The sequence below is a fragment of the Mandrillus leucophaeus genome, unplaced genomic scaffold (assembly GCF_000951045.1).
Source record: "Mandrillus leucophaeus isolate KB7577 unplaced genomic scaffold, Mleu.le_1.0 Scaffold656, whole genome shotgun sequence".
Taxonomy (NCBI): Eukaryota; Metazoa; Chordata; class Mammalia; order Primates; family Cercopithecidae; genus Mandrillus; species Mandrillus leucophaeus.
The window spans coordinates 1,396,223-1,403,410 of record NW_012107097.1 but is presented as its reverse complement, the minus strand read 5'-3'; the positions used below and the strand labels follow the sequence as shown (position 1 = coordinate 1,403,410).

The 7,188-nt window shown below is 48.1% G+C and overlaps 1 protein-coding gene across 2 annotated transcripts in view; it reads left to right on the top strand.

Moving 5' to 3' along the window:
* Positions 1–2,227: 2,227 nt before the first annotated feature.
* PKNOX2 (PBX/knotted 1 homeobox 2) overlaps positions 2,228–7,188 on the top strand; it is a 112,429-nt gene continuing 107,468 nt past the window's right edge. The window contains exon 1 of one of the 2 annotated variants that reach the window (XM_012001291.1): positions 2,228–2,241. The gene's annotated coding sequence lies outside the window, so the exon portion shown is untranslated. Of the gene's footprint in view, positions 2,242–5,867; positions 5,998–7,188 lie in introns of those variants that run through there. The other variant, XM_012001290.1, reaches the window with a different exon arrangement.

Sequence of the window (7,188 nt, the reverse complement as noted above, 5' to 3'; positions counted from 1 at the left end):
TATACATGTATTTACTCCTTTATCCAGCAAATACGCTGAACACCTTATATGTACAAAACACATCTTAGGCTCTGGGGAATTCTATAGGCTTGAGATTCCAATTAGGATTATATAATCGAGTGGGGTGGCAGAGTGGTACCCAGATGATCACAATGTGGCTGGCTAAGTGTGAAGAGAACTGTGCCTAGGATGCTCTAAGCTGCTGGAACGGTCCTTGTGCAGCCTGTGGAGGATGCAGCAGCCCCCAGGGAGATGGATCAGGAGGGAATTGCTGAGCTGAGATGTGGTCATCGAGATGGAAAGGAGGAAAATGTAGCTCACTCTATCTGGTGGCAGAGGCAAAAACAAACAGATTGTACCAAGATGCACTTACCTTCATCTGCTTCTGGAGAGAGCCATTGGTGCTGGGGAGCCTGCCTTGGAACCCAGAGTCATCAAGCAGGCTGGCTCGGGGAGAGAGCAGGGACTCCGAGGCTGAGGGTCTGACCACTGGGGAAAGGGATGGGAGGGGAGGATTGAGAGAAGGAGGCTGAGCTGAGTTTGGTAAGGAAAGTAGAGACAGGCAGGGCCTTGCAGAGGTGTTCAATGTCAAAGTCTTCTGATGGGGCTGAAGGTTCCCCATAAGAAATAAGAAATATCCTGCTGGGCAAGTGAAAGGCTTTTTCTAAAGTCCCTTTCAAGTGGGCTGGTCTTAGCTGAGTTAAAGCAGACATTTGCTTTCCATGATGCATTCCTAATTACCAGTCTCTCCCCCAGGCCCCTTTCTCCAAAAAGAAAATTTCTGACTGGCCAAATGCTGCCCAGGTCTCTTGACTGCATCTGTCATTCCTGCTTATCCATTCTTTCCCTCATTTAATAGATGCACGTTGAGCCTGATGCTAGGCCAGGACTGGAAGTGCACGGTGAGGAATACAGAATCCCTGCTCTCTGGAAACTCAGAGCTTAGTGGGAGGGACACACCTAGGAACAGATAATTCAGTGACACAACCTGGAGTTCATGGCTAAGGACTTTGGACTTTGTCTTGGAGATATGGTCCCAGGTATTAGGGGAGCAGAAAGGAAGGAATGACAGACACCCTGTATGGGGCTCAGTGGCCCTGAGGGAAAATCTAACAGAGCTGAGTCTCAGAGGATGAGTAGGATTTTGCTAGATGAGATCTAAACAAGTTATTATTGCTATCGTTGTCACTAATGGCAATAGTCATCATTTATGAAAGGCTTGGTCTACGTCATTGCCAAGCCCTTTGCTATCTGCTAAGCATATCACACGTCTAATGTAATACCATCAAATCCTGTCAGTTGGGTATTATTGTAACCATTTTACAGAAGTAGGAAAACTGTGACTTATACAGCTTGGAAGACGGGAACCTAGGATTGGAAGTCAAGGTTGTCTGACTTCACCTTTCCGCCCATTGTATTCTCTCTCCCACATTCACTTATTATTAGTGCAGGAAGCATGCAAAACAATACATAGTTTAGTCAACAGCTCTCAATTCAAGAACATGTTGAAATATAGAGAACTGTGATACCTTTGGCAATTAATAATTAATAACTAAATAAGCAAACCATCAACTGAACTGGTTCAGCATTGATCTGATTTAATATTTTCTAGTAGTGACTCTTCTTCATGTGACAGGGACAATACTTTCCATGGTCTCCATGGGCACAGTACTAACCTAGGTACGTATGGAAGGAATGAGAGAAATATAAAAGTCTCACAATCCTTATCCAAATCATATCCACATCACAATCCAAAGCTTATGATGACATTGAGGAGATTAAGATTCATGCACAAAGCAGGGGCTCACAAAATTAAGTAAGATCAAGGGTCAGTAATAGGGTGAGGGGGGCAAGAGGCTGAGTTCATTCGGCTGCAGAAAGGCAGGACTTGAGCTGGTCTTTGCAGGTTGGATGGGACCTGGACAAAGGAGGAAAGGGAAGCATGGCAGGTGGGCCAGGAGGGCCAGGGAGCTCACACAGTGGGTGTGCTTGGCCATGAAGCAGTGGCAGCCTGGCCTGGCTGGAGAAAAGGTTCAGATTTGAAAGTAGTGGGGGGTTAGGTAATATTGGTAGGATCAGGCTGATAATGAAGGGGAAGAATGGAAGCTAAGAAACCTCAATTTTGTCTTTTAGGCCCTGGCAAGCCATTATAAGCTTTTGAGTAGAGGAGAAACATTATAAACAAGCCAATGAATTATTTTGGCTTCCAAAGAGCCCCTCTTTCTAAAAGATTGGCATCTGGTCTCTTTGAGATCAGCCTCATTGCTTTGGTGAAATTTGAGGCTTTCCCTGGGATGACAATTGAGTTTAACAGCTGGTCAAGAATCGCCAGAGAATGAGACCAGAAAATGTCACACTGTCAGGCCCAGCCCCTTGTTTATCAATGGCAATGATGAAAACCAGTAATGATGAGGAGGAAACAGAATTCAAACTGGTGGCATATTTCATCCAACATCACAGAGCAAACGTGTGGCAAAGCTGGTCCTGGCTGCCACGCCTCCATGGCCCACCCCCGCCAGCAGGGAGGTGAAGACTGAGGATTCACAAACATCAGTTATTAGGGATTGCTGGGGTGTCCGTGTAGGCAAACCACACTTTCATCACTGCACTCATGGAAGAAGAGGCCCTCGGTGGGCTCCAGAGTGAGAAGAGATTCTTTTTTAGGCTCTTGGGCCAACTGGGGCAAGAACCTTGGCGTTTTATGCTCCTGAGATAGACACCAGAGTGGGGTAACCTTCCCAGAGTGGACAGGGAAGAAGCTTTGGTTTGGGTCTCTGGCCACAGATTCCAGAGGCTCAGTCTTCACCTATCCAACTCATCTGCAAAAAGCCTAAGCACAAGTTGGCAAAACAGGCAAAGGTGATCTGTGGAGAAGCCAGCTTATGTCTGTTGAGGGGTCCAGTAGAATGAACTTAGATAGGCAGAGAGAGGCCTGTGGGAGCCACAGTGCTGGAGGTGGGGAGGTCGTGAGGACAGAGGAACTTTATCTTCAATCTGAAGTTCTTGCTTCCTTTCTTGTCCCCCAAACCATCTGGGCCACTGGGTCACACAGCCCCGTGTCTTCCCATCCATCCATTTCTCTCTGACTTCCTGTCTGCATCTGTGGCTTGGCCCTGCCTGCTGTGCTGCTTCTTAGCTTTCGCAGAGGAAGAGCTCTGCATGGTGACAAAAAGGGGAGTGTTGGGTCCCTCTGCCTGCAATCTAGAAAGGGGCACACAGCTTGAGTGTGGAGGGCAAGAGGCGGGTTGGAGGCTGGGAGGATGGCTGCGGCCATCAGGGGTCTCCTCCTCCCTGCCAGCCTGGCTCTCTGTCATGTGAGTGGTCCCCCTTGTGCTTTGCGGAATCGCTGGCAGTGACAGGAAGGAGATTACAGACTGTATTTATGCCTTGTAGCTTTCTGTAGGCTGTTGGGAAACAAGTAGAACTTGGCAGTTATCAGTTCTGGGAAGGAGAATTCCAAGTATATTGTAGCCCTGAAGCGGTGCCCTGCATGGGGGCGTGCTGGTGTCACCTTGGATAGTCCTTCCTCTCTCAAATGTGTTTTATCAATCCCTGAGTGGAGAGCAGGGTCAGCTTCTTTCCCTAATATTGCAGTGATTCCTCTCTGAGGAGTTCTAGCTCCTCTGGGTCGTCTTGGGATGGGGACAGCAGAGGCTCAGCTAGAGCAGAAAGACAAGGAACATGTGGCTACAGCAGGATGTCAGAGGGAGCCCTGGACCCCCAGCACCAGTAGGGACACAATGAAGGAGACAGAGGTTGGAGTCAGGCAGGGCTTCCTCCCCTCCTCAACCCTGACCCTGGCCCTGAGCCCTGCTCCGGCCATTGTGGGATCCGGAGGCTGACAGTCAGAAGCAGCATCACACACACATTGTAGGTAACAATTATTTCTTTACCTTCTGTTTTGCCCACTAGACTGTAAGCACCTAGAAGACAGGGAGAGAGCAGGGGAGAGAGAGAGAAAGAGAGAGAGTGAGTGAGAGAGAAAGAGAGAGAGTGAGTGAGAGAGAAAGAGAGACAGAGACAGATAGTGTGTGTGTTTTGTCTTTGATGCCCAGGCACCAGCACAAGGTAGATTCTTAATATATGGGGACTAAATTGAAGCAATTTGTACCTTCCCAGAAAAGGGCAGGAGGGAGTAGTAAAAAGCTACCGAAGAGCAGATCTGTCATTTGCCAAGTCAGCCTCAGACACCTGGAAAAGGCTGACGTTAGCAAAGCTCCCAGGATTGTCCCACCCTGCCACTCAGGGCACAGCCACCTCTGCCTCTCCTTCGGTGAGTGCAACATTAATTTAGCACTTACTACTGCAAGCACTCTCTTTGGACTGGTAAGAAACAGAAGGGCAAAGAGAAGCAGAGAGCTTGGGAGAACAAAATGTCTGGAGTCAGAAGATACACCACTTGCTGGCTGTTTTCTTAGGCAAGCCCTGTGCTTGACTCTCCTAAGCCTCGTTTTCCACGTCTACAAAACCAGAGCAACTACCTGGCAGGGGAAGGGCGCCTCTCATATGCTGCTGACGGACGTAAATGGGTGTGACCTTCCTGCAAGTAATTTGTAAAAATCCCTTAAGATGAACACACCTTTGGACTTGGCAATTCCACATCCAGAAACGTATCCTAAGAAAATTATCAAGTCTGGAGTAAGAGTCCGCTGCAAGAATAGTCATTACATGTTTATAATAGCAAAAACTGGAAAGAATCTAAACAACACATGTGAAGAATTTGTCTGAGTAATTATAGTATACCCATAAATGGAATGCCATAATCATTAAAATTATAATATATTTTCCTCCTACATGAAAAGGTGTTTATGATATGTTGTTAAATATAAAAGGCTATTTAGTGAACAGTATGAAAATATGATACTGCTTTTAAAAAGGAAGCATTTTACTCCAAATATTAACTGTAGCTTATATTTGTATTGTAGGATTGCTACTAACTTAACATTGTTCCTCTTATTTATCTATTTTTTACAAGAGGTATTTGCTATTTTTTAAAGGTAACACAATCGTCATATTAAAATACCTATTTTTATAGGTTTTGCTTTAAGAGTTAAAGGAGATATTACATGTGAGAGTACTTTGTGAACTGAGAAAATTATACAGATTTAAGATAGGACTTCTGCCCATGAGAAGCTTATAGTTTGGAAGGAGATGAAAGATATCTAAGATAACCATAGCATGAGACAGGATGTGACTAGAGCTTTTAGAGAATGACAATCAACATGTTATTTGGAAGCACAGAGGAGGAAAAATTGCTTCTGGCTGTGGAGGCAGCAGCCAGAATGTTTGCGTGAACAATGAAGAATGGTTCTGGTAGAAATATCTGATCAGATAGAAATATAGAATCGGGCATTGAGGGGAGTGGGAAGTTGTGGACAGGTTTGGAGAATGGCAGGTGTTGTGAGTGGTTGGAGAGTAGAGAGCCACTGGTGCAGGGTGGAAGATGGGTCTAGAAAGGCAGTCAGAGCCAGTTGCTTTCTAGACAATGGGCAGACGTGTGTTGAAGGCCTTCTCTGAGCTGGAAGTCATTGTACTTCTGGCGGGGGTGGTGCCACAACTGTAAGCCCATTTACAGGTGTGAGGCACTCACGCTGTGTCGGCAGTGCCTGGCATGGATGAGACCTTGAAGAGCATGAATGAAGTCACCTATCCCGGCAGCTCTGCCTGGAAGCAGCAGTGCAGGGTGCTCTGTGGGGCCGATGGTGGGAAGGAGGAGCATGGCCGGGAGAGGGGTCCTTTGTAGCTTGTGCCGCTGGGGATGGAAAGGAGGGAAGATATCTTCAGGCCTGCCTGGAAGAGGATGAGAAGTGGGATAGTGATGGAGGAGTGAAAAGGAGATGAGGCTTGGAGGAGGGAGGAATCAGGCATATCGCCCAGGTTTGCTGCTGGGGTGGCCACAGAACTGGGAGTCGGTCACAAAGTTCACAGACAAGGTCACATGGAGGAGAAGCCTGGTGCAGGGAACAAGCTAGGAGTAACTGGACCACGATGATGCCTGTGAGCTGGTCCTGATCTCTTGGGCTCTTCCCAGGGGCTGCCCAGGGCAGGCAATGGCTGGTGTCCCTTATTTGCTCTTGGGAGGAGCCTGGGGTGCAAGAAAGGGAGAGGTTTTTGTTTTACTCCAGAGAGCTTTTGTTAATGGAAATTCACAAACCGCCCTGCTTATCCTTGCTTCCTTCAGCTCATCCCACCTCCCGGCACCCTCGACTTCCTCTCTCCTGCCACCAGGAATTCAAACCTCCTTCAGGATCCCGGATGCTATCTCTCTGCCACCCTCACCTCCCAGCAGTGCGTGCGCGCGCGCGCACACACACACACACACACACACACCCCCCAGAAGGGAGGTGAGAAAGTCTTGTTGTTCAGGCAAATATCTAAATTTCCACCACCCCACCACCACCACCCCTTGCAGCTCCCGGCCTGGGCCACTGTTTCGCTCCTCTTGTTGTCATGTCACCAGTTAATTACATTCTTTACTGAGGTGCAAATGTGTTTTTACAGGGAGAGTAAGATGGTGTTAACTAGGAAGGAACTGTTAATGTTAAAGATGCATTTACCTCTGGTATAGGGCTGGCCTTCCTGGCCAGCGGTTCTCCCGATGCTGCTCTGAAAGTGCAGCCAGGCCTCAGAGCAGCCCCCTCCCCCGACCCCGCCATCCTGACTCCAAGCACAGCCTCACTGAAGTCCAATTAGCAACTCATCCACAAGGAGACATTGATGGGACTGTTTGAGAAGTGTCCGGTCAGACCTTATGGAAGTGCTGACCACCCAGCCTCCATTCACCATCACCGTGGTCCATTTCAAATATTGACAAACAAAATTAATTCGCTTTAATCAAAAAATAAAAATAAGTTGTGCAGCCAAAGCCACCTTGAGGTCACAGGTTGTCCTTTAGTGCTAAGTGCTGCTTTGGGTCCATTCCCCTCCGACTCTTCCTCCCTGCTGCCCTGGGCACCTCCCCACTCACCCTTACCCCCAGTGTCTCTCCGGATCCCAGCCGGAGCCCGCTATCATTTGGATCCGCACGCCTGACAGCTCGACCACTGTGCCCCCTTCCTCTGAGTTTCACCACAGCCTTAATACAAGATGTCAGCTGTGGTCTTCCCAGCACCACAGAAATCACTCACAGGCACCTGCCCGCACTTGGGGGAGAGGGCTGCAGGCACTCCTGCTGTCAGGAAGCCAGAC